This window comes from Triturus cristatus, chromosome 4_1, assembly GCF_964204655.1.
Source record: "Triturus cristatus chromosome 4_1, aTriCri1.1, whole genome shotgun sequence".
Classification (NCBI taxonomy): Eukaryota; Metazoa; Chordata; class Amphibia; order Caudata; family Salamandridae; genus Triturus; species Triturus cristatus.
The window spans coordinates 345,526,276-345,550,994 of NC_140585.1; the positions used below are offsets into that span (position 1 = coordinate 345,526,276).

The 24,719-nt window shown below is 42.1% G+C and overlaps 1 protein-coding gene across 2 annotated transcripts in view; it reads left to right on the forward strand.

The window, feature by feature from the left end:
- The first annotated feature begins 8,264 nt into the window (after positions 1-8,264).
- CCDC91 (coiled-coil domain containing 91) overlaps positions 8,265-24,719 on the forward strand; it is a 1,604,885-nt gene continuing 1,588,430 nt past the window's right edge. The window contains exon 1 of one of the 2 annotated variants that reach the window (XM_085652331.1): positions 8,265-8,506. The gene's annotated coding sequence lies outside the window, so the exon portion shown is untranslated. The remainder of the gene's footprint in view (positions 8,507-24,719) is intronic. The other variant, XM_085652332.1, reaches the window with a different exon arrangement.

Genomic DNA, 24,719 nt, shown 5'->3' on the forward strand with positions numbered 1-24,719 from the left:
GAGCTGGCCCTTCTCATTCCTGTGACTGTTGTTCTAGCGCAGAGGTCTTCAAACTTTTGGATGCCGAGACCCCCCTGTCAACATTTTGAGGCGTAAGGACCCCCTCTTGACAAAAATGTCTAAACCTGTTGACTAAATTGCGTGGGATGAAAATGTAAATAAGGGTATGTGATGCCGCGTATTTTGGGATAGCATTGCTTCATTATTTTGATATTTGTTACACACAGTAACGCTGAGGAAAGATTTCACCCAATCAGTACCCATTTATAACCAAAATACAGTAATTATCATCAGAAAGATTTCAAGTCAACCTTTGTGAAGGGCCTTCCACTCTGCAGCAATACGTGCTGCCACATTAGAAGCTCACCTGGCCCTGACCGTAAGAAGCAGGGGTCCCTTAAAACCCTGACGGTTTTGTGTAGAGTTAAGCCTTTTACCCATGCAGCTTTCCTCTCACCCCCTCCCTCCAATCCCTCTCTCCTCTCCTAACCCTGGATCCCTCTCTCACTTTGCAGGTCATTTTCTTTCACCCCTTTTTACAACTTCTGAACTCTCCCCATTCAACCTCTCACTTCACCTTTAATCACCTCTTGCCATTCTGTCCTTTCACTGCCCTCATCTCTAACAGTCTCTCACATGTATCTCATGGCCTCTCTGGCCCTGTCACCTCCTGTGCCCCTCAGCACTTCTCATTCACCTCGTCTCTTCATTCAAATTTTTGTCTATTTGTATCTTACACCTCTCCAGTCCCCCCATTCCTCTTTCACATCTCCCCTTTGTTCTAACAGAAGCCCTCACCTTTGGATCACACTCACTTCTTGCGTGTCCACTCTTCTCTTCGGCAATTCACATTTCTCCTCATCCCTGACCTCTTCAATCAAATTCTCTCACTCCCTTGCTGTCCTCTCTCATTTTGGGTGTGGATGCAAGTTCAGAATGGGATGAATGAATGTATGATTACTGATGGGCTTGTTTGAGTGAGTTGCATATTGAGTAGTGAGGGGGACAGGTGAGTGAAGTGTCACATGAGTGCAGGATGAGTAGTGTACTCGTGTGACTGCAGGTTGAGGTATAGTGTGAGCAGGACAAGTGCATTTTGAGAGCAGAGTGATCACTGTGAGTGCAAGGTGAGCGGGTGAATGGTGCAAGTGCATGGTGATCAGTGTGAGTGCATTGTGATCACTGTGAGTGCAGGGTGAGCGGGTGAATGGTGCAAGTGCATGGTGATCAGTGTGAGTGCATTGTGATCACTGTGAGTGCAAGGTGAGCGGGTGAATGGTGCAAGTGCATGGTGATCAGTGTGAGTGCATTGTGATCACTGTGAGTGCAAGGTGAGCAGGTGAATGGTGCAAGTGCATGGTGATCAGTGTGAGTGCATTGTGATCGCTGTGAGTGCAAGGTGAGCGTGACAATGAAGGGCGAGAATGAGGAATGAGTTGTCTGAATGCAGGGTGCATTCCCAGACCCATGAAGTAACTCAGCATGTTATTGACGGGGGCGTAGACTTTAATATCTAAGTTAAACTATTGCAGCATTAATCGGGGATCGAAGGTGAAGGAAATAAATAATGTGCTGATCCTGCAACAAACTTCCAGTCCTATGGTTAGGGTTGCCAGCAGATTATTTTGGTGGCCCAGTCGGTACAAAAAAAAGCAGTCACCTAAAGCGGTATCTTCAGCGCTTATCTGTGCATACTTCCCAGGGCCGGCTTTAGTGCTGGTGGTGCCCTGTGCAACAATGTTTGTTGGTGCCCCCCACAATGACCACCCCCAACACGGATTCTCTCACTAGCACCCTTTAACAGTGACCAAGTCTCCATAACCCCACACTCTCAGATGCATTGAATTAGTTATATAGTGCCACTCATACCAGTGTAGGGTGTCCGAGCACTTTGCATCACACACACATTACACAGAGACAATCAATCATAAGTGTGTAAATCAGTGTATAGGAAATGTTACATAAGCCAAAGGACTAAAAGTATAGGAGTCACATGTCATCCATACTGGTAGGCAGTATAGTTCAAGTGTGCTTGGTGTGGAGAAGCACAAACTCAGAGTCGAAAAAGAAACAGCATAGTTGGGAGTTTCCTTTAATAATAAGAATTGATTTCTAGCCAAATTAACCCTTTTTGCAACATTAATCAATGGTCTAATAATGTATACTTTGCAGTGTGTATGCAGTTCTAGGATGAAAGTTAATCGCTCACTATTCTCTATTAGGACTTTAAGTTATAAATTGCAAGTAATAAAAGGATGCCTCTTTTAAAGCAGTAACCCGCTGATCTCTTCACATCATACGCACTCTGTAATCTATTTGGTACACGTTCTTTGCAGCAGGCATATTAACCCTCTGCACTAACATCACCTAAGTCAAAACCTCAACTATACAACATTCTGATCTCTCTCCAGGAAGATAATTAATCACACAAGTTATCTTGACATTTATGTGAGGCCTGGTAATTGCTGGGGAAAGAAACGCTGCAGCAGGTGCTTCAAAAGCACAATAAACTTTCACTCACGGCGCCCCCAGGAAGCCAACTTTGTATTCCTTTCCATGAAATGCATTTTCACACTACGGCAGTGAATGTAAAATCCAAATGTAAGGAATAGGCACAGTGGGGACCCAGGGGGTACTGGAACCAGCAAAAAAACCTAAGCCTCTGTAAGCAGTTTACAAAGGCATGTTAAATGGTCTTTAAAGACCTGTGAAAAAACACGGGGGTGCCGGAGATAGGAATCCAGACACTGCCCAGCTGAGCCCCCAGCAGCTCAAGTTTCACTGCAGCAGCCCGGGCTGAGACACAGGACGGGGGAAGTGTGGGGGGGGGCGGCTGAAGCCCTTGGGCCTGGGCAGAAGTGTGACTGGGAAGGCGCGACCCCCTTTGCATCACTCCACGGCCCCCCTGGGGGTCGCGCCCCACAGTTTGAAGACCCCTGTTCTAGGGTGTGCTGCTTCATAGGCCTGCCCACAAGACTGGAGGTGAACTTCAGTATGGATTGTGGTGGACAAGCCTTGAAGGTTAAACCACTGCTAGGGTCCACCTGCTGGTGCTAAGACACCAGGGCTTCTAAGGTCTTTCGAAGCCTTCTAAGGTATAGCATGGGATTGTGCTCCCTCAGGAGAGTGGTCTGATGGACTGGTTATTAAGGCTGAACCTCTCCCCCACTGAACTCCATACTGGCCCACTGAGAAAAACTCACACTGCCTTCAATTAAAACCCAATTGTTGCCGGCTATAAACACCTGGATGCGGCTCAATTTAAATGACGCACTAGACAAGAGCAATATGTGGCCTAAAAAAAACAGTAACAACATCCTGGAAAAGCAAACACTCATAGGGAATGCAAAATTAGCAAACCATGTGAAATGTAAGCAGGAACAACATGGTTAGCTTAGCACTTTTACACTCACTATTCAGAAATCAGTGATTGCTTTTGCCTGAAAAGTTGAGGACATGACTACAGGGTCCTAAATGGACCCATTTTAATGTTCATTGCTTACATCCTTACAAAATGTAAGCAGTATGGTAAAAAAGACCACATCCCTGGACGCAGAACCGCAGTACACATTCCAATCCATTCATTGCAGTACTTCCAGGATTGGTGTACTAGTTGCAAGCCCAGGGAAAACAAAAATAGCGCTTCACTGGCAAACTCTGTAAAAGTGACGCTAATGTGTTTGGGTGTAAATAAAATAAATCTGGCCAGTTTGCTACCACTCTGTCTTACTTTATATAGTTATTTTAACATATTTTTAACCTTTTATTTCCGATGATGGACCTTGGAATTAAAATAACAGAAAAATACGACATTGCCAGCAAAAGTGTTTTTTCTTTTTTGGATCAATTTCCCAGGGGAGCAAATAAAAGAAAGGAGAGGAAAGAGACAGGGGGACGCACATCGCACCGTGAACTAGACTGTCAATCAGCGCTGCACAGTCACTCAGTCCTGTGGCTTTCAGTGTCTGGGCCGGGCTCCGCGCCGCGTGTCAGGCAGTAGGCGATAATCATAAACCCGTTCTGGCTGCAGGGCCGAGCTTGAGGCCAGCCACCACCTCGCTCCCTGCTCACATTCAAATTAAGCAAGCAACAACAACAAACAAAAGCCAGTGCAGTGCCACTGCGCTGCGGAACCGGTCCAGGGCCTATTCGTAGCCCCCTTGCCCCTTCCTTCCTTAGGCCCCTTTTGCTTTTGAAATTTCTGGCCCGCCCCAGCCCGGTCGCGAGTCGCAGCCCAATGCCCACTGCCCAGACACTACAGTGCCACCTCGCCACCCATAAATCAACAGATCTGGCCAGGAAGGAACAAATAGCATAGCACTCACCTGCGGGCGGCACTGGCAGACAGGGGGAATTAAATTATGGGGTGCTGAGCAGCCGCTCTCTTTCCAGTCCCTGTCTCCCTCTGGCCTCTGAAATGCCTCAGCCTGCCTCGACCTCGCCTAGGCTGAGTCAGTGTCTGGTCACGCGCACTTTTTCCCAATGTGCATGAGCCCCTGATGAGCCCTGCCCCCTGATCATCACTACCACTCTACCAGGCAGCAGACCCTCACCCCACCCTAAAAAAAACAGGCACGCAGACGCGGAGGCGGTGACATTTGCACGCGTCATCATCAAGCAGGATCTATTATCAAGCAGCAGGCGGCCGCCCGCCTCATTATAATTTATTAAACAAACAACACTACCTGACCTGTCACCTGACCATGATGATCATTGATGTTATCAATGATCATCCAGGTCAGGTGGTGTTGTTTATTTAATAAATTATAATGAGCAGGGCGGGCGGCCTGCCTCCTGATCAGAGCCTGCCTGCCTTGCAATGAAAATCGGCAGACACGTCACACGCGTCGGAGCACCAGCAAGCATTTCTGTGCTCACAGTCATCACCAGGCCGCCGCCTCAGTCAGAAAGCCAGGCGGCCTGATTTGGGCATAAATAATGTAAGTCAATGGTGGTCACTCACTCACTGTGTTCTGTTGTTGGGGCCGATTTGGACTGACCGTGATCCAAATCGGCCCCAACAGCAGAACCGGCCCCCTGGCGCAAAACCGGACGCCACCCCATTCAGCCTACCGGGGATTGCCCGGTGCCTGGAATGACCAGTCCGGCCCTGCGATCTACCTGACCGTTAGATGGAGCCCACTAGTGAACTTCAGCACTGGCCTGCTCTTTCTGTGACTGAGTACTAATATTCAGAAAGATGTAAGGCAAACAGGCACACATTTATATACATGTTAACTGAAGTAAAGGAAAAAGAACACATAGGGTGCCCTGCAAAACTTATCTTTAGAAATACTTTCTTGTTTAAAGGCCTCACGCAACAAACATGTAAACACAAGATAAAAAAAGATTCAACATTCTGAAAAGTGTATTTCTCTAACGTGGAAGTGTTTTGCCTTATTACATCAAGTTATATCTCTGTGAGTAGCATTTATTTGAATAGTTTTCAAACATTAACTTAGAAATATTCATGCCCCCCCTAACTCTGAGGACAATGCCAATAGTGAACCAAGAGGCAAGTCAGTTCTCATGTGCAACCTGTGTGTGCCCTAGATTATTATTATACATGGGAAAACATTATAGTTTATTAAGCTAAACACAAGAGAAAATGTTGGGCAGTGCAAATATTAAACTAATGATTTTCAAAGGAAGCAAGGTGAAATAAAACAATTGCCCAGGATCATACAGTTTGGTCAAGCTTGGAAGTCAGGATTGACCATAGTTTCCTGGTTTCACTTTGTGCAATTCACCCTCTAAAACGGTATCTCTTTTTTGCTCTTTTTACATCAAAAGTTAATCATTTCTGTGTAATTCTTGCCATATGAGGTTAGAGAGCGGGTGGCAGACAGAACCACATTGAGGCTCCACTTCCTTTGGGCTTGAGGAATCAAGAGAACCTCGATTTTAGCAGGGCATGCGGCTCAAGCCTTCAGTGGATCGCCAACCTCTTTCACATGATGGTATTTAAGGGGGCAGAAGCATAGGAAGGATATGATTGGAACGCGATCAAACAATTTGGTGAAGCACCAAAGTGCAAGACTCCATGTTTCGAGGTCCATAACGTTCTCACTGCACTAAATTTTAGTGAGTGGAAGGTGAAAGTGGATGTTCTTTACCTCAGCAGCAAAATCAAATAAATGTTGGGTTGCAGTCTTGTTTCTTATCACATACTTACTACTAGTGTCTTATTTGATTTAAATTTTTCCTCTCTCTATTAAAAAAAACGAGCAATGTTTCCAAAAAGTGATTGCCCATGAGCACACAATTCATCATAAGGGAAGGCTGGGATTAATATAAAACATGTCTTCTGATTCCATAGATTGCATCTTTCTCTTTACACAACTTCTGGGGAGTAAGAGGTTGTGACGCGGAGTCTTGTGGACAACTTTCACCAAAGAAATGTCACTATGTTGTGGAACCTGACCAGACTTTTAATAGTGTTCACAACAAGCGTATCTTGACAAAGTGGTAAAGCCAGCATTTAAAGCCAGGTCTTCTACTGTCTGTCCACCTTAGTGAATTGCACACCTAGTTGGGGGTCTTTTGTCAATAAATGTTTATAGTACTTGATACCTTAAACTTAATCCAGGGTGTAGCAGAGGAAGAGCACTTCAGTTATAGCAAAAACATAGTACTTGCATATTGTGTTCACTTCTAAAGACTATGGGCTTAAATGTAGAGGGCAGTATGGAATAAAACCTAAAAATAACTCCACAACTCAGTCTACAGTACGCACATGCTTTGCTCTTATGACCCCCATCTTGCTGGGAAATAGGGTTGTCATCTGGCCGGTAGTATAGCATCATGGCCAGTATTTTAATGTCCCCGCCAGGTATGTTCCCCTTATGAGCACAGGCTCAAAGCAGGAAGTATGAGGAAAAAAATCACTTTAAAATGTTTCCTAGAGCTGCCTTAATAACCCCTGACAGATAATTAAAGTAAACTAAGACAGAAACGCTATGTGAAGAATGGAAGCAGCTTATTCCATTTAAGCATTATGTCTGGGCCTTTGTAGAAAATTAAAATGCAAACAAATGGGCGGTATTTTTCTCTGGGAAAACTGCAAGGAAGAAAATTTTTCTTAGCACTCATGCCACAATGTAACACCATTACATCCAGGCAGGGACGGTCTTGAGCATGGGCGAGATGAGCCCAGGTCCAAGGCAAAAATTGTCTATGAGGGGCAGCCCTTTAGCCCCCTTCCCTGCCCTCCCTTCCCTTCACCCTCTGACCCCTGCTGACACACATCAACAAAACCATCATCTGCGTGAGGCAGCTAAGCTACGGTGATTTAGGTGAGCTGAGGGTGGTGCTGGGATGTTTGTGTTCAGGGGCCAGTCCCTGCTCATTCAGGTAATTACCAGTGGACACAAAAGGGGCCCCCTGCTGCCTCATTAGATTCACTACCACCAGCAACGGCACCAAATTTCTCTGCGCCCACGATCAGAGCGCTATTTTAGCAAAGGCCGGCTATGCACCAAGGCATAGGTAGTGTGATATGTCATTTCTATTTCACATATTCCTTTAATTATCCGTATTCTACTTATGGAATCCTAGTTACATTCTGTCATCCTAAGTTCTGTCCCTTTATGGAACTGTACGCAACCAACGTATATGTAAGTTACCAATAAAATTTCAAGATTATGTTTTGAATGAATTTTTGTTGATGGGGGGGGTATGTGATATGTCATTTCTATTTCACATGTTCCTTTAATTATACGAATTCTACTTATGGAATCCTTGTTACATTCTGTCCTCCTAAGTTCTGTGCCTCCACGAGAGTTGCTATTGGTTTCCTTCTATGCCAGCATCCCTGCCGTCGGCTCCCTTACTTTGTATCTCTGGAAATAAATTCCTTTGCTGAAACTACAGGCGGAGTTTCCAGAGCAGTTCTACTCCACGTTCTACACTACAGGTAGCTCCTTCTTTCTTCTTATTACAAACATAGGATATTGTGTACAAAAAATGTTGGCAACTTGAAGGCGCTCATAAAATATCGTTAAAAATAAACGATTCTTAGGCTGGCAGAAAAATTCGTTGTGCCTCCGTGACGTACAGAAAACCGCGTTACAATTGCCACTGCATTTATCATATTCCCCACGCCCCTCTTCAGTGAGCAGATCACAAAGCAGAGAACCTAATTAAACGGAGAATTACGAAGGAAGCGATATAGCCAAAGGGAACGTCAAACGCTCGGCATAACTCACTGCTGACTTCAACTTGGTTTCACTTTCCTATCGTTTCCGGGTCGCAGACTACCTGTCTCTGCTGCCGACCCGGAAACAAAATAATGGTGTTTCCATGACTGCCTGCTAGCCCCCTTTTCCTTCTCTGCTGCGTTCCACGCGCTGATTTGGCAGCTTGGGGGTGTGGCGGCGGGGACCTAGCTACGAGGAATAAACTACATAAGGCACGATTAATTCATTCATTGTGGAGTGGTAGCATTGGTGGGGGGCCTAAAACAGGAAGCACAAAGAGACTGAGAACTGAGAATTTTTCCAAACAGGTAAAAGTTTAAGCCGCCAATTTTTACTTTCTTAACATGTTGAGAGTTTTGCATACCCATATTCGTTATAATGTTTATTTATGTTCTAATTTCCGTAAAAGTGTTTTCCATATGTTCTGTGGAGTTATACATTTATTTGTTTTATCGCTTTGCTATATACGTATGTTCAGCCATTCAATAAGTGAAAATAACCTGTTGATAATCCGTCCTGGTCATCCTTCGTCCTCACATCGTGAGGTTTGACTCGCAGCATAGGCAGTTATTATCTAGCCTACCTCTTAACTAAAACGTTATGTCTAACGCTTATACTTGTTCCCACTGGCAAATCGAAATCGGGAATATCCATTAAACTCCTGAAATATCAAGCTCTCCAGTGACTCCAACAGGCAGAGAAGGTGAGTCCTTAGGACTCAGCAAGGAAGACAAGTACTTGAAGAAAGTGGGACATTACCTCCTCGCCCATCTTCTTCGTCCTAGTCCTTATATCATGAAGAAGCTCCAAAACAGAGAAAGCTAACCACAGGAAACTGTAAGGAACTGTAGGATATGGGGCCAGATACGACGGCTCTGCAATACCAGGACATCATCAGTGGCCTTCACAGGCCAGAAACTGATTAATAAAAGTATAGAATGTTTCGTCCTTGTGCAATATGGAGAAGGGCAAGACTGAGGGTGATATTGCCAGGTGACCTCTTGGGAAGGTTCACATTGGAAGCCCCCATGCAGGACCCTTGTGTAACTCCTCAAATGAGGTCACTTGCATCTGTGTTGTACAGTGTCCGGCTGACTGACTTGGTCCTTCCAGTGAGGAAGAAGCAGATCCCTCAGAGGGCCTGTCCTTGGATCCTTATGTGGTGTAGGCAATGGATGAGGATGGTGTGGAAGACCGTATCAAACGCTGCAGAGAGGTCTAGGAGGATGAGGGCCGCTGTGTCTCGTCCATCCAGAGTCATGCAGATGTCACCCATGGCAGCGATGAGGGAAATTTCCATGCTGTTTTTGGGTCCGAATCCAGACTGCATGGTGTAGAGGAGCTGGTGGTTATTGAGGTATTCATTGAGGTGTCTGTTGATTATTTTCTCTAAGACCTTGGCTGGGAATGGTAGTTGGGAGATCAGTCTGTAGATGGTGAGCATTAAATGGCCCGCGGAGGGTTAGCAATGGGAGGACAGTTGCTTGTTTCCAAGTATCTGGGAAGATTGTAGAAGAGGTGCAAGCATTCAGAATGGGTATGAGCATGGCACTGATTGGTTGTAGCCATCTGGAATACTTGTGCTTGTTTACTGAGCAGGTGTTGAGGAGCATGAATGCTAGTGCTGTGTGGGTGGTTGCAAGACAGTATGAATGTGAAAGAATGGGATGTTGTGTGCTGTTGGTGCAGATGCAGGGAGTGTTGAGTGTGGGTAAGTGTATGAAAAGTTGCAGGAGAACACTTCCTCAGTGTTGTGTGGTATGGCGAGACAGCAGTGTGTGGAGAAGTGGCCAGGACTGATGACAAGGAGGGTTGCAGCAGCATAGATGGATGGATTAAGACTGAGAGCAGACACCAAAAAACTATGCGCCCTGATTCTGCTAGATCTATCCACGGCATTTGACACAGTCAATCATGACTTACTCCTGTCGCGGATATATGATCTAGAAGTTCAGGGCAAGGCACTAGCATGGATCACGTCCTTTCTGGATGGCCGCTCCCAGAGAACACAACTGACTGACGCTGTATCCAACGTAGGCACACCTCCCTGTGGGGTTCCACAGGGGTCGGCACTGTCACCCCTTCTGTTCAATGCCTATCTCCAACCTTTGATAACCGCACTGAATCAGATGGAGTGCCAGATTTACAACTACGCCGACGATACCCAAATTATCATTCAGATTGATAATTCTCCAATCGCCCAGGCTAGAGTTCAGAACATCCTCAAATTAACTGTCAACTGGATGACGGCCAACTCTCTAAAGATCAATCCAGATAAGACAGAGGTGCTGGCCACCACCACTGATGCCAACCCCTGGAGCAATCTCTTCTGGCCTCAAGAACTAGGCGAATACCCAGAGCCGGCACAGGCTGTAAAAGCCTGGGCTTGAACATCGATGCCAAGCTATCCATGACCCAACAGGTATCGGCAATAGTGGGCACTTGTATAGGCTTGCTGAGACAGCTACGCAAATTGGCCCCCCTTCTTACTTTTGACACCCTTAGATTAGCTGTATGAGCCCTAACTATATCAAGATTAGACTATGGCAACTCCCTCTACCTCGGTCTCCCAGGAAAACTACTGGCAAGATAGCAGATAGTTATGAATGATGCCGTTAGACTGATCTTTAAGGTACCCAGACAAACGCATGCCACGCCTATCCTGCGCCAGCTGCACTGGCTCCCAATCAGACAGAGGATAACATTTAAAGGCCTCTGCATTGCACACAAAGCCATTTATGGCCAAGCCCCAAGATACATCAAAGACAGTCTAGCCAAATACAATCCAAGTAGAACGTTACGGTCATCTGAGGCCAATCTGTTTGTCTGCCCTCGCTTTCGCTTGTCCTCCATTGGAGGAAGGGCGTTCTCCACTTGCATCCCACAAATCTGGAACAAGTTGCCTGAGAATGTACGAAAGGAACATTCCCTGCTCCCGTTCAGGAAAAAGCTCAAGACAGTACACTTTCAGGAGGCTTGGGGCACGCGGTAACATGCGCCATCTCCCACCTGGACTAAGGCAGCACCCTCTCACAGCGCTTAGTGATCGGGGTCTGATCTATTGTATTGCATGATGTCATCTAATGTAACCTCTGTATGTGAACTTTTGTTACCCTCGGTCAGTGATGGTGTTGGTAGCCGAGGTGTGTTCAAGTCTTTGTTCTTGGCTAGTCCAAGGCAAGACATCTGTTGTACTGTCTCGTTCAAAAACCTGATCTGTTGAGGGATAAGGCATGCTTTAAATAAAGCTTCTGTTCCTTGAACTTGCCATTCTCTAGTACCCCAGACCGATTTTAAGTCTATGGTGTCTTTCCATAAGTCGTAACCTTGTTCAGACAACTGGGCAATAAAGGACGCAGAGTAAATCTGCTTGGTGTTAGCATATTTTTCTGTGCTGATGTTGGTGCAACCTTATAATAAGATGCAAATGTTTTTGAGCTGCCTTTTGGCGATGTTGGACAATGTTCCCACTGATGGTATGTGAACACAATTCTAGGATTAGCAGATTTATGCAAAAAGTGATGACCATAATGCTGATAACAATACATCGTTTCAAAATCTGGTGTGCTCTCCAATGTTTCACTATTAGGAAATGCAGCAGATGTTTCTAATTCAGACAACATGTTATTTACGGTTTCAAAATTCCAATCATCTGAAAATGTACTTGAGGTAATGATATCACTCAACAATATTTTAAATAAGTGTGGAATTTTTAAATTTTCTGTCAGGCCAAATATATCAAAATCAACCTTGTCCCAAACTATACCATCCGGTACAGGAACTGCTGTAATGGTCACTGATGACAAGTCTATTCGTTCTCGATGAGATGATTGATGTGGTTTTAAAATTAAATCCACCTTTTGGGCTTCAGAGCTTTGTTGAAGGTATTTGCTATTAATAAGCATGCTATTACTAAGTCTAACCAGAAAAGAAAGAAAAGTATCCCGGAAATTACCCATGGTGATACCAGGTAAGTCTTTTTAAGAAAGTTCAGAACGTCTTTAACTTGCTGCTTGTGTGATTTTTGGGCTGGCATCGTTTCAGGTTCACTTGGATAAAAAAAAAAGTATCGAAGTTTATGAAGTAGCCAGAAGCAGTTCGATCAATTGTTGGTATTGCATCAGGATTTGTAGAAATCGTTGCTTGCTCTTGTTGAGGCATGTTGATGTAGACATCTGTATAGCAATTTGTTTTTCATATTGAGTTTGATTTCGAAGTTGAACTTCCGGTTCAAGAGGAACGAGTTCCATAGCATTGTTGCATAGTCCTTCATTCCGTACAGTTGACTCCTCAAACGTGATGAGTCTTTCCGTTTGAACTTCTTGAATTGTAGCGACAGGAGGGTATCTGCTACTTTGGAGTCCACGTGGCCTACTGCTCAGTATCGGCCACATAGTATGGTTTGATTAGGTCAATTGAGACAAACCTTTTCTCCTTTTTTCCGGCAAGAGGCGGTATAAGTACCCTTCTTATTCCTTTCACTGCTAGGACCGGTACAGGCTTTCTGTATAATGGCCCAAATTCTTTCTTTTCCGCTATTTTCTCTCTGACCAGATCCCGACTTTTGGGATCCAGACGGGTCTTGCCGTGACTGATTTGACTTCACCAGTGGTGGTCTGCTTCAGGTGGACATTACTTTGTTGTGTCCTGGATTCATTTAGATCCTGTAAAACAGCCAAACGATCATGGATGTCAAAAGGTTTTTCATCCACCACTGCGCCTTCACAATCAAGATCAGGTACCCACATTCTTGTCCCAAATAGGACCTCATAAGTAGTGAACCCCCCCTTAGAGAACTTCTTGGCATGTTGTTAAGAGACTGCTGTACCCCAAAAAGATGTTTCAACCATCTCTCACCCGTGCCTAATACTCTAGCTGTTAAAGACTGCTTTAAGTCTCGGATTTCCCTCGGGATGGTACAGAGGATTACCGCAATGCTTCACCCTATCCTCGCATCGTCTCCATGTAAACCCGTGAGCTAAACGCAGGGCCCTGGTCAGAATATAATGTGCCAATTGCGTATGTCCCGATGATGACTCGCAAGTCTTTTATAACAGTTCGAGCATCAGTCGAGCGCTGGGGCCACACCGATAGGAATCTCGAGCAGGAATCCACTGCTATCATGAAATATTTTTTAGCCCCATCTTTTTTTAAGGGGCCACAGTGGTCTAGGTAGACACACACTAGTAGTTTGTCAGCTAATAACAATAGTGTCTGCACTGGATGTGTTACGGTGGAATCTTTCATCTGCTGGCAGATGTCACATTTCAAGATGATATCTTTAGTCTGCTTTGTTAAACCAGGCCACCAATAGCATTGTTTCAATAAAGAAACTGTCGCCGTAACTCCTGCATGAGCAGAACCTATCCCTTTGTGTGCTGCCAGGATTAAACCTAACCTACGATCCATGTTTGGAATTACTCTGCCCCCCACTCCAGGAATCTGAGTAAATGGAAAGTTATTGGCATCTAAATTGTAGGACTACTTGAGTGGAAATCCTTTTGGTACTGCACCGCTGTTTTTGCATGAAGCAATAACAGCCACCATAATCTCAGCGTCTATTTTCGTTTTAGAACGAGTGATTGCAGCTACGGAAGCTGTACGTACAGCCCCCTTTGCGGCTTCATCAGCCAATGAATTCCAATCACGCTGATGTCTGTGTGTGTATCACATGAGTCCTTGGTAGTTCGGTTTTCAACTCCACTACCTGTTCCCATAGCTTTTTATGGTTAATTGTGCCACATTTTGTGTCTTTGAACCCGTTTTGAACCCAGTTCTGCAAGTATTCATTATATGACCGCACACAGTAAAAGGAATTGCACACAATTAGGTTGGGGATTCTCGATCCGTATTTACAAGTGCCAGTATCAAGGCTTTTAACTCGGCCAACTGTGCCATGCAGTCTCCTAGAGATTGTGTTTTAGTGCAACTTGGATGGGAGTTTCCATCCCGCATGCGACCTTTAACGATTGCACATGCTGCGCTATATTGTTGTTGCTTCCTATAGCCGGCTGAGCAGATCCGTCAGTGTAAATGATATATTCATACTGATCTAGAGGCATTATTTCATTTGGTAGAGGATATTCTTGTTCATTTTGCAAGCATGCCTGTGTCTTTAAACTGGGTCGTACCTATATTCTACATCTGTTGCAGTGAGAGAATTAGCCCATTGTATCCATCTTGGATGTAAAGCTTTAGTGTTAGGAACACTTGCCTTTGTTGCAGCCTCTAAGGCTGGAACCGGAGTCACTACTATTATTCGTTTCCCCTGTGCCAGTGCTCTTTCTCTCACTACAGCAGTCTGTACTGCTGTCAGAATCTTTTCAGTAGATGTGAAGCGCATCTCCGCATTTGTATACAAATGTGATTTGTATGCAATTGGTACTATTTCCCCTCCGTTATATGTTACATAGGTGTACCCAGATTGACTCGCAATTATACGGATAACCAGGTTGCTTATGTTTACGCATGTCTGTAAGTGTTTGGAAGTTATCATGTCAGCTTGTAGGGAACAAAGTGTATCTGTGTGTTCCTGGTCTGTTCCTGTGTCCAATGTCTAACTGAAAAATCAGGTTTTATTAAATCGTTGAAAGATTTTACTCTTTCTGCGTAATCCAAAATGTATGTTCTACCAAAATTTAGGAATCCCTGGATTGATTGTAACTTTTTAAATGATTTTGGAGGTTGGGGCAGCACGCATTTTTAAAATAAATTGAGTTTTTTAAAATGTTGCTATTACTTACCCGCCCTATACCAGTAGTAACAGCACAATATTCAAAATTATGCTATTATTTACCCGCACTATACCACTAGTAACAGTAAAATCTATTGCCTTTTCATACATAAACAAGCCATAACACTTTAACAGACTTTCTGTAAATTATATTGTACAACTACTCAGCAAGTTACAACTTACAACAAAAAACATCTTAATATTAATCACATAGGCGAAACCTAATGCATTTACCAATGCTTTTTTACCTTATTTCTTCCCTTCCCTGTCTTTTTCTCACCAACCAGGCACCCTTCCCTCCTGGTTTCCTAACCACCCCCACACCCCGTCTCTGGTTTGTCTCCCCATCCCGACAGAAGGAACAAAGCTGTATTAAACAGCTAGCATTAGCTGCTTTATAGACATTTTTAAAATCATCCCTATATCCACCTCCAACCGCTACACCCACCGGATTGCCACAGCCAATAGTCTGCCCATGGGCGAGACCTATTGGCTTTGTCAATGCTTGTTTTAAATTCTGCACAAAACAGATATGTTTTTGCTTGTCAGAGATTATTTGTCCGGCTTTAAGAGACCCATCAGACATCACAACCTTCAAAAACGTCCTAGAAAGACTAATGAAATAGATGTTTTCATTCTCTGTGAAACTCAACCATACAAAAAACAAATATCTCCTCTTCTATATGAAAAAATGTTAACTGCTGGACGAATATGGATGGAGGGTCTTTCACATTTAGGCATCTCACGTAATATTGGCAAATCCATGTGCTTTAAGATTAAAAAACTTCTAACATTGCTGCACGTATATAAAAACTCACTGACTGTTGTTATTCACCTACACCTCATTAGAAAACTGATACATATAAATCCTCCTCATGACTATAAATGCTGTGCGCATATCAACAACAGCAATTGAATCTTAGCTGGTATTTTGTAGTATATTGTGTATCCCCTTTACCTATATGAGCTGAAGTTTGAAGCACTGATAGTGACTTATGTTGTAATTGAATGGGTGTGTGTGTGTGGACTTTCTACAGCAGGAGGCCCAGGACATATTGTTTTGGGTCAAGGACAAGTTTTCATGTTTATTTTGTCATTGAGAGAAGCAGGCCCAGCCCACTGCCTTTGTCTGTCAGATTACAGTACCACATTATGGATCAGGGAAAGGCATTGTCTGCAGTTAAGAAAACATTTACATCCATAAGTTAATGCTGTTGAAACTTGTATTTATGGTTCAGTAATACAAAACCTTTATTATTAGGATGATCGCTCGTAGGAAATGAAGGAGGTTCAAACTGATCTACTGACAGTGTTTCCAATATAAAAATGTGCACACATGTTTGCAAAGTTTAATAATATAAGACTATGTATAATACTCCCAGGATGCTCTCTGATTAAATGCAAATATATATGCAAAAGCTTGAAAACAAGATTGATGATTCTCTGCTTTCAAAATAAAATATTTATTAAAATATAGCAACTAAGAATTTTTTTTGGGCTAAACTACTGTGAAATTGTAGGTACCATTTCTTTAAAGCATCATTTAGTAAAATGTTTTGATGCATACTAGTATTTCCCCAAAATATTCATAATAGAAAATCAGTGTAACCAGTTTCAACAAAATTATAGGAAACATGAATATAAACAAGCCAATAGTTATGACATTGGTGATCAGCCTTTTGGTTTTGTTTTGTTTCAACATAGTTTTTGTAAAACTTTATTGTTGTGGAAGCTGCTGGACCCTCATCATTGTAACAAACATTGGCAAAAGCAAAAAACTAAATTTTGGTCTCAAAAACCACACCTTGCTACAGTGGTTCCCTGGCACTGAACACAACTATTTTGCTTGCCAATATGTTCCTTGTGAAAGAGCAGAAAGCTGTCACTCACAGTGAAGCCAGCTGGTACATAGAGAGAGAAAGAGAGAATTTTAATAAAAACAAAAGGTCTTGGTTAACGCCAGACCTAAATAGGGGCCTAATTCTTAATGAGAGTCACAACAGTGTACTTGCATTACTGCACATTTATGGCTTTCATTAATTCACAAAAATTTACAGAAGTAGGTCAGGAAATGGTACTCCTAGAAAATATTTGTGTACTACATTTTAGCACGAGCAAATATGCATGTGTAGATTTGCTCATGTGAAAATCTATTGCACAGTAAAAAATTCACTGTCCCACCAACCACTTTTTTCCCCAACCCTGGAAGAAGTTTTACTTATGACTTGGTAAGGAGTAAAATGACAACATTTCTCTTTATGGTAAAATATAAGGGACAATGCTAATGAACACCCACAAAACATGCAAGTTATTAGGTATGCATAGACTCAAAAGGGCATTCCAACCATGGAGAACTATTGCTTACTGCTACTTCCAGCCCCAGTATGTAGATCTGCAGAAACTTGGCAAAATAAGGGAATTGCTAGTATTCAAACCCTATTATGGTATGAGCTCTGGCATAATCAGAGAGATAGAGATAGAGGGAGAGAGAGAGAAAACAATGATTATTGGTGGCCGCCGTAGCTAGAGGGCCGGGAAAGAAGCCATGCCAAGAGATATGTACATGATGCTCCTCATTTACCTGACTGGCTCCTCACTTATCTTTGAAGATTCTCAAAATAGATTGCAGCACCGCGTTTTAAAATCTTTCACTGACTCACTAGTGAAACCGAAATTGATTTTGAAATAGTTTTAATCACTTTCAGTCAACCTTCTGAGCTATTCACCTTTGTCTTCCCAGATATTTGATCAACAACCCCCATTGCAGGAGAATCGACATACACTAAAACAACCCATGCCTATTCTTTGAAATACCAAAAGATTAAAAAAACAGAAAACAAGGTATAGCACCTTCTCCTGATAAGCACACAGAACATGAAAATACCTACCTGGAGAAATACGTTTGACACATGACTTATCATTTCAAAAACATTGAAAACTCACCTTTATGTGCTCTACCTTAATTAACTGACTGACTGTTTTCACCTCTTCTCTCCATAACACCTTTCAGATGCTATGTGCTTATCCTCGCTTGTTGTCTTTTATAGGTCGTATTAGATTTGAACTGATCCACTGCAGTTATATCCACATACGTTACATAGATTTAAAAAATCAAGTACTTGATCAATCCATTCCTCCGCTAGGTTTGTTCTAGCTCTTATTTAGTAGAACGTATTTTTCATGATCTATTTTTTTCAGTGCTCTTCAGCCTTTCATTGTGATAGAGATTATTTGTGCTCATAAACCTAATTTAAAATAAACTTCACGCTGTGTAGTTTTTTTGATTGAAGGCAATTTTATAATTAGTTTTGCTGTGCGTTTTCAGAGTAGCCTGGCATGATTGATATAGGCTTCCTATTTAGTTTAGGACTGATGTATCATGATACATCATATTAAGAAGTGTCTGGAGGCAAGAAGCTTCAATCAGCAAATGTCTTTCCATAATCTTTTACAAGTAATTAAGTTGCATTTTATAAACTCTTCAAATAGATGCCCAATTTTTAGAGGATTTATTTGATTTCAGGAATTGTAGGCTAACAGTCACATGGATGGGTAATCTGAGCATGCAAGATTGCCTTTATCAAAGCATGTGCAAGTCCATTACCATACACTTTCCCCTTTGATTTTTCTCATGAAGAAAGTTGCTGTTTAGGTCCTGTATGTAAAATCCTGCTTATTGTTCTCTCTTCTTTACTACTGTTGGCATTATTGGACCAAATTGTAGATAATATGCAGCACCTCATCCAAATTACTAAAATTACTTTAACATCCTTCAGTCTGTCTGTAGAAAATAGGCCTCAGCTAGGCCTACCAGTGCAAGGGGTTCGCCCTTCTCTGCACAGACTATTAGAAAGAAGTTGGCACAGAAACTGGAATAGAAAATACAGAGTTTAATAAACATCATGAGGTGGAACCACATTCACCCAGCACCCTGTGGTGCTGAATGAAGGTAGCACACAGAGTAGAAGAACCATGGGTCTTTTATACCCACACAGGGGCTCAGAAAAGGGCGGTGCAAGTATACATGAGAAGAGTTACATACATAAATGGTCATACAAAAATGCACAGTCAACCGTAAAGGAGGAGCTAGCAGTTGCTGACTCTGGTAGAAACAACCTGATAGTTACAGACTAAAAACAGTTGCATGGACAGTTAGATATTCCTGCGCATGTGCAAGGTAGCAGAGTCTAAGTATAGCCAGTCCTTTAAACAGAGCACAAGGGAAGACAAAATGGCTGCCAGAAATACAAAATGGATTCCACAAAATGCACAGGATAGCCTCTAAATACCAGATGGATTCTGCTAACGCTAATTTAATCGCAGCCAATTTACCACAGACGACCTTTTAGCGTTAGCTGAAGACATCTCCCATAATCCAGTAGGAAAATGAAAAATATGCAAATTAATTTTTAATAATTTTTTTTTTTTTTTCATAAATATCCTAATTCATTGCTAGGTGGGCATTTCTCATTCTAAATATTGTTAAGCGAGTATGTATAAGGTATAAACAGAAGTACAAAGGGAACAGAGAATTGGGTCATACAGATAGCAGGAGAGAGTAATTACTTGCTATCAGAAACAGAATTATTAGCTTTCTAGTCCTAAGCAAATCCTAGAACCATCCAGTAAAAACATTTTCAAGGCTCCTATGCATTTCAGTTACCATCCATTTCAACTTCAAAAACATTTTCGCTAGACTTTTCCAGTGTTTCCTTTATGAGGGCTAGAGTATCTATCATTATACCCAATACAAACAGTAAAGCAGTCAGACATATTATTTACAAAAAATGATCCTGGATTCAGAGGACCAGGAGGACTACACAGGACCATGAGAATTAGGACGAAGAACTGCAAAGGGTTGCTCCTCCTCAAAAATGGGACGATCAATGGGGTACATTCCCAACAAAAAAAAAGAAAAAGAAGTCCTTGGGAAATTAAAGCCGCTGTACAACCAACCAGAGGGGAGTCTTCTCCCTGTGTCCGTTTGAGCCTCCCAGGCAGGCTCTTGTTGTTCCCACGGTGGAGCTGCACAACTCGCAACTCAGAAATCATGGCCTAGTTTCAAGGGAAAAGTTTCTTCTTTCAGGATAGGGCAATCACCGACCAGGGCAAATGCGCTCAGCGATCCTGTCCAGTGTCTCAGGCAGTGCACCAGTTTTCTTCATTTCAATCTAACAGGCACCAGAGACACAGCACCTGTACCCTGAATTCAAGTCCTTCCCTAACTCCTGTATTGCTCTGCTGGCACACTGCTCTTTCGTTGGGGCCATATCTCTTGGCCAACAAAAGTGAAAACTTTACAGCCACTTTAGGACCAGGATTCAGAGGCCTGATGCTAGAATCTCTGAAGCAACCCTTGTTTCAAAGGGGGTTACCTCAAGCAAAAACTTTCTCGCCTTCCTGGTCGGTCTGTGACTCTCGGCTGGGCATCAAAAGCTTGATCCACGATTTCTCCTTTCTGATTTGTGACCCCGTCTTTCGCCCAAGATAGTAGCAGGGGTACACTCATCCCAATGCTTCCGGCCTTCTACCTTCACTGAGGTCCTTGTTGCCAGCATTGCCTGTGCTGGTTACCTTCACTTTGACTTCAAGCTGGACTGGTGCTGACTCCTCAAGCTGAATCTGATGTCCGCGCCCCTCTGGCAATGGTTGTAAAGCAGCAAATATCTATTGGTGGACAGAACAAAAGGTCTTTAGACAAGGCACAGAAATAATCTATCAACAGAGAGGATAGTCTCAGAATACTTCCTAGTCTAGGGACGCCCCATATATTAACAAAGCACCCTAGAACCACTTTCATATATGTGAGAGTAAATAAAACAACAGCCTGGACCTATTGGCAAGTATAAAAGGAACTCTTTGGTGAACTGACAAGAGTAATACGTCACCCAATCCCAAGCAGTCAAGGAAGTCTGTGTTCATTTACCAAATTCTGAGGAAAAGAGAAAAACAGTACAGACATACTCCAAATTTTTACATATGTATATTTCTATCTTAATCATCTAAAGACCCTCAAGAAAAAGGAAATGTTATACACTTTTCCTCATAAACTTTGCATTACTTGTACAGGACTGCAGACACTTCTAAAATGATTTTTCTTAATAAAAGCACCTACATTGTATACTCAGGACCATGCTCTCATGTTATAGGAGCGACAGGAAAATCTAACACTGCTAATTTAACAAGGATTCCTATTACATAAAGAACTAAAAACTTCCACATAATGGGTACACGTTCTCCAGTAGAACATCTTGTGACTAACCGACTCCTATAAAACAATATTTTCCTCAAAAATGTTTGCTAAGGATCGCATAGACCTCTTCCCTGCATTCTACTTTTTCACAATCCAAACTATGCAACATCAGTTCTAGTAAGGACTGTCAGTTTATTTACACAGACTGGCTAATAAAAACTAGCAATGCCCTTGCAAAACTGTATGTAGCATGAGAATAACAAACAATAGTGGTGTTGTCACTTGAGAATTTTCAAACAAAAACTGCCCACAGCTAGTTTCCCTTAAAGATCAAATAAGGAAGCAGCAGTCTAGACTACTCATCCTCTCATAATTCCATCAGAGAGGATGGGTAGTAACATAGCAAAATATATTTATTCATTTTATTAACGCTAATAATGTTTAAAACAGTATTACTGAATAGCCAATTAAATGTCTCATGGCTATTTCACAGACAGTTTAGACAGGCTCGAAAGAAATTAAGAAAAAGAGAGAGAACACATAAATTTGCCTACCCTTAATTTGTAGAGGAGCTAGCCTCCTCCCCCATTTTTGACAGTAGGAAACCTGTAACAGGTTTCATTCTGTCAACACTATCAACCCCAATTTGTAGCAACTGGGCATAAACAAACTCTGAGGAGCTAAATAGCACATTTCAGCTAGCTAAAGAACATATTCCTTTAGCAAATGTACAAGTGTAACACAAGGGGACATGAATTCAAACTAAATCCCATTACTTCCTGAATTCAGCCCTAAAAGCATTTGTACTATATATATGGCAGAGCCATTATCTTTTAAACAGAGGTCACATATACCATTATACTATGTTCATTGAGTGCACACAACTTGCTTTTGCCAAAAAAAGGGAAGCAAAACCTCTTTCTTTCCCTGCCATTTTGTCTTTCAAATGTCGAAATGTCAATACACATATTGCGCTGAGCCCTGCCAGGCTTCTAAATGTAGGAGTTCGGCCTTTAACCTATGCAGCTGTTCCATCTTGTATGCAAGGTTGTCATGCGGTGCTCCCAAGTCAAAGTGACCCTAGAGACCGAAGGCGAAACAGCAAAACCCACTCTAATCGTGTTCACCAGCAATTTCAGAGGTAAGCTTAATAACTTCTGCCAGTTTTTATACATAGTGATATTTAGAAGCAGTGTGCTGAGTGCTTGAGCAGTATAGATGTCAGCTATTAAGTCTATGCTTACATATGTGCATTTACTGGAGCCTAAGACAGTTTAAAAGCTGCTCTGACTGGAGAAATCTCATTTAAATAGTGAATTTTTACTCAATTTCGACTTTGATCTTTAGGGCACTTAAAAATGAATATCCTACAATGTTTTTGCATAATAGTCATCCCCAGAATATCCTCTACATATCCCAGAGATGTGGCATCAGAAATGTATAATGTATACCCTTAGAAAAATAAGTTTTGTAGCCTGGATAAAGTGACATTTTCACATGTAATTGACCCCCTATTGCTGTATAGCATGGCTTAAATTCAATTTGGATGCTAGGAGGTCACAGCATCATGATGCAGGCATTATGAATAGTAAAAAAACGAATTTAATGCACCTATGTTAGATAACATTTAAGTCTGCGCCACTTTTAAAAGACAGTCATTATTATTTAACATCAAAAACCACTCTTATCCTTATTTAAAAAGGCATTACCAAAAGAAATCCCTACTGTCAATCTGTCCTCTGTTTATCGAAAATAATGAAACTACATTTCTAACCTTTAAAACAGCAGTCTGAAATGCAGGATGTTTACTCCGAGTTTTTTTTAAAGGGTAGTAATTCAGCTGTTTTCTGTGGCCGGAGTCAGAAATAGACAAATTCGTGTTGACACAGCTGCTTGACACGTAAAGGCGTCGGATTCACACGCCTTTCAAGTCAAGCTTTCAAGCCAACACAACTCTGTCGTTCTGTATAATGTGAATGCCTTTGAATACCCTATACAAAAGGATAAATGCTGTGACATTTTGTATCTGAATTTAATCTATTGTAAAACACACAATTTCGTTTTTTTTTTTTAGGCCTTTTATCCCCATATAAAGAATATGCAAAAGGAAACCTGATTTCCTTTAAGGGATCAAAGGCATACTTATACACTTCCAAAGAAACAGAACAGGATTTCGCTAGTGCGATATTTTAGAAAAATTCAGGTCACCTTTTTGCAGGGGCTACAAATCATAATGGTTCCATAATATCCAATCAGTATACCAAGCACAGAAAGCATAGACAAATTACAATAGCATATATAAATGAGCAGTGATGCGCAATTATTGAACCTACAGCTCCGAGTCAAATATTCTGGCCGGCTTAATTTGTCAGGCTTAAAATCAATAACTGATTTTCTTGCCTTACTCATCCCCATCTGACAGTAGGTCATCTTTATGATGACCAGCTGTCAGCTGAACTGACTGTGTCGCTTCTGACACACAGGTCATCTTAATTTTAACTTTCTAAAAGTAAACTTACTTATCTAATATTCCATGTTAGCTTTGGGCCACAATTTCCACTGAGAAAATTAATTCTTAATAGGAAAATCGTTTTTATATAGGCATATAGCCTTTAAAATTTCAAGCAAGAGCATCATTTTACTTTTTGTCTAGGATTAATGCAACAGTTTTAAAAAATAAAAACAGTTTTCTATGAAAAGTCTAACTCGTTCATCAGCTGCCCTGTCTTATCGGTGAAGCTAAAAATAGCCCAACAGCGCAGAACCGGGCCACAGCGACTACTCCTGGCCCCCACCTCTCTCCAAGGCTCTCCTGCTGCAAGCATTACACATTTTCATGTCAGAGAAGCTTTCTAAGCAGTGATTTCACCTCCTGGTGTACTCGCTCCTATTTCTAGCCCCCACCTTACAGGCTGCAAGGTCAAAATCTGCCTTGCACAGCCCTGAAGCTGTCAAAGACAAAAAGCCTTCCTAATTTTATCTAAACTGCAATAATTGGCCCTATGGAAAAATTTATTTTGATATACAATTTCTTTTCAGGGGTCATAAATTTATTCATTCAATCACACGCTTTCCAGTGCTAGCAACATCCAAAACACAATTTACCACACCATAACATTTAAACACACATTTAACCCACAGATCAACACTTAAGACAGAAACAAAAGACAGCCCACAGACTGTACTTAAACCAAACCATTTGTAAATACTAGTTGCAAGTCATATTCACTAGATTTGGCTGGCAGAACACCAGAAAAAACGCTCCGCATCTCATCACTTATGAATGTTACTAAGTGCACAGACCAGGATCCTTTTATGTACATTTTTAATTCCTCGGGGTACTAGTCACCAAAGAAGAAATACTTTTATATACCTAAACCTAGTTAAGTATCCCCTCTAGGGGAGCCGGCTAATTATATACAAAAGAAATTATACATCCAAGAAAGCAACACATTCATTAATTCACGTACTTTTTCTCCCACATTCGTACACAATCAAACATCTTTTGCCTAGTCTTTTGCTTAAACATACATTGTTCCACATACTCAATTTTCCAAAAATCAAATGACCCATACATAGGCCAACGCAACTCAGG